The sequence below is a fragment of the Carlito syrichta genome, unplaced genomic scaffold (genome assembly GCF_000164805.1).
Source record: "Carlito syrichta isolate Samal-C Ts95f unplaced genomic scaffold, Tarsius_syrichta-2.0.1 Scaffold74861, whole genome shotgun sequence".
Lineage (NCBI taxonomy): Eukaryota > Metazoa > Chordata > Mammalia > Primates > Tarsiidae > Carlito > Carlito syrichta.
The window spans coordinates 24,834-27,985 of record NW_007018957.1 but is presented as its reverse complement, the minus strand read 5'-3'; the positions used below and the strand labels follow the sequence as shown (position 1 = coordinate 27,985).

Sequence of the window (3,152 nt, the reverse complement as noted above, 5' to 3'; positions counted from 1 at the left end):
ACTAGTGCTGTTCATGAGGCCAATGAAAACTCTTAACTCTACAGGATGGCCCACCAACTCTAACGTAACAGTTTTTAAAAATTCTTTGACACGCCTCCCACTGAGAAGTGGAGTCTATGTCCCCTCCCTCGAATCTGGATGGGTATACAACTACTTTGGTCAAAAGCATACCATGGAAGTGATGCTAACGTGACTTCTGAGTCTGGGTAGGAAGTGGCAATGCAGCTTCCATCATGTTTGCTGAAACTTTCAAGCGTGAAGTCCTGAGGCATCCCATAAGAAGGTCATCTAAACTGAGACCACCATGCTGTGAGGAAGCCAGGCCCATGGAGAAGCCACAGGTAGGTGCCCTGGTTGGCACACCTGATCTTCAAGTCCTCCCAGGCAAGTTGCCACTCAGGCAAGTGAATGAGCCTTTAGATGATTCCAACCCCTATCTATCAAGGCATCCCCAGACTTTGAGTTTTCCCAACTATACCTCAAGCATCATGGGACAGAATTAAGCTCCCACTGTTATGTCGAACTCCTTCAGCACAATAAAATGGTGTTGTTTTAAACACTAAGTTCTGGGGTAGTTGCAACATACCACTAATAACCAGAATAGGACATAAGGCAATCCCTTCTGGTTCCCTAATCCCCAGCCCCAAAAAATCCCAGCCTTGGGAGACTTTTCTGGGTCAGGAGAAAGCACGAGGCCAGTGTACATGATTCTCTGGAGGAAACTCTAGGTTTTGGCGCCTCCTAACAAAGCTTTACAGGACCCCTCTGCCAGAAGAAAGCAGTCCCTTGCCTAGAATGTTCTCAACCATTACCAATCCCACCCTGATGCCAGGTAGGGTGCGGCACAATACCCAGGAATTCTTTGGTTCATTTCTAAAATGAATTTTAGAGTAGCCAGCAAAATTTTAAAGCAAAGTTTATTAGAGAAAGAACGGAAAAAAGAAAGGAATACATGCAAGAGCTGGCATGGATGAAAGAAACTGTACCTTTTTCTCTTTACAATAGGCCTGATATACCTTCACAATGGCTGACATGCTAAAGAGGGTGGAGACCAGGTAACTGCCACTCTGTTTGACACCTCTGGTCTTCTGATGGGAGGAGAAGAGGGGTGGTCTTTTCCTGGCGACATTGTCTTTTGCAGAAGACCTCAAGTTCCTGAACTAAAAAGTGGGTCTTACTGTCATTTCTACAGCTTTGGTCAGTTAAGTGGTGGCATTTGGCCTTCAGCCTTCAACAGGGAGCCTGAAAGTTTCTTGGTGATTATTAAGCTAAACCATGAATTTGAAGGTTAGGCTGTCCTAGTCTTCCATTTGATGGGATTTTGTTTTAATTTGCTGAGGGGATGGGGTAGGCTGCCAGGTTAGCCTGCAGTAAAATGTAATTTTAAAATGTCTGAATGCTTCGTAAAACCTGCCTATGGGAAATTTATGTATCTATATCTAAGCTGTACTAGCTACCCTGCCTCACCTGGAGTCAGTCCTCCACACAGCTCGAGATCTTCTTGGAAACTCAAAGTGATGTTTCACAGCCCAAGTTCATCTTCTCATGAGCCATCTCTGAGGAAAAGAGGCAAGGTCTGAATGCACTGTTATGGTAAGCGTTGTATAAGATTGACAGGCTGTACAACAAACAGCATTATAGCCTAGTGCTCATTATCACTGGCTGCAATCCAGTCCCCCTGTGATAGGGAAAGGGAATCAGCTCCATCCAAAGACCAGACTGTCAAGGCCTATCTCATTGCCTTTTCCCACAAACCCTTCAAGTGCCCACCAATGGTCATGTCCTATTGCCACGCCCCCTCCCCCATATGCTCTCCTGGCCCTCTTCTGCGCATTCCCCTGGCTTCTCCCGGCTCCTCCACTCGTCTCCTCCCACTTGAGTAATCCATCCTGAGACACAAATATTTAATCTAATACTGTTTCCAATGGAGTGGCAACATGCTTAAACCTCTTTTCTTAGGTGCTTCCTAAGCCTCTCACCCACAGCAAGGGAACTAGATGTCCTGTTTTCCCGAGGACAGGCCTGGTTTATGCCCCTTTCACTCTCAAAAGTGCCCGATTTGGGTAATACTTGATACGATCCCCCTCACTGTAACTCCTGTTCTATCATTTCATCCCTGGCCTTCCTTGAAATGAGACAAACCCCAGCCTCATTTGTCAGCAGGAATCACAAAAGAACACCCCACTCTGTTTCATACAACACATCTCAGGTAATGTACAGAGTAGGCTTATTACCACAGTCCATTTTTCTCGTTTGTCAATTCGCAATCTAAATAATCTCTTTTACCTAAAACAGGGAGCAGAAAGTGAACGAATGAAGGAACAGATGATGACCAGTGTCATTTCTAGGCCTCCAATTTTAAGGGTTTATGTAAAAATTCATAAATATTGGGCTCAATCAAGGCTAACAATGCTTTCCCCCCCCCGGAAATTCCTGGCTACCAAAGTTCCAGAAATTGCTTTCTCATTCCCGAACCTTTCATTTTCTCGAGTTCCTTATGTAACGGGGAGCGGGGGCTTTGGGCCGAACTTCCCATTAAAGATGACGTTTATAGTCAATGAGCAGCGTCAGGGAGCGAGGGCGCCGGAGGCGGTATCAACCGATGCGGTGTCTCAGCGAATCTCGACTCCTTTTTCCGGTGACGCATCCACAGCCGGGCTTGAGAGCGCCGCATCCCTTAAGGCACACCTCGGCCCGCAGCGCGGCGGCGGCACCCGAGCGCGCCTGACGCCGCGCGCTAATTGGCCCGCACAGGCCCCGCCCGCGAGCGCGGCCGCCTCCTTTCCCCGCCCCGCGTCCCTCCCCCTCAGTCCGGAGCGTCGCCAGCTCTCCGCGCCAGTCGCTGACAGCCGCGGCGCTGCGAGCTTCTCCTCCCCTGCTCCGAGGGGCAGGTAAACACCCCGTGGGGGCCGTGGGCGGGCGTCGCGAGCACGGGGTGCGGCGAGGGAGACTCGGAGGCCGACGGTGAGGACCCTGGTCCTCCGGGTCCCGGCGCGAGGATCGGATCTGGCAGAGGGGGGACTGGGGGCTTCCCCGCGGCGCGGGGCGCGCCTGGGGCCTGCCGGGCTCTCCTCGGTGGCGCCGCTTGGCTTCGTTCTTCGGGTTAGGAAAGCTCCCTTTATCCGGAGGGGGGGTGGGGGGCTGGCCGGGCC

At 50.7% G+C, this 3,152-nt stretch overlaps 1 protein-coding gene across 6 annotated transcripts in view; it reads left to right on the top strand.

Annotated features, from left to right (window-relative positions):
* The first annotated feature begins 256 nt into the window (after positions 1–256).
* Positions 257–3,152, top strand: part of PRNP (prion protein) — a 20,250-nt gene continuing 17,354 nt past the window's right edge. For 3 of the 6 annotated variants that reach the window (XM_021710034.1, XM_008053532.2, XM_021710036.1), the window contains exon 1: positions 2,725–2,891. The gene's annotated coding sequence lies outside the window, so the exon portion shown is untranslated. Of the gene's footprint in view, positions 401–2,159; positions 2,210–2,724; positions 2,892–3,080; positions 3,103–3,152 lie in introns of those variants that run through there. The other 3 variants (XM_021710030.1, XM_021710024.1, XM_021710028.1) reach the window with 3 other exon arrangements.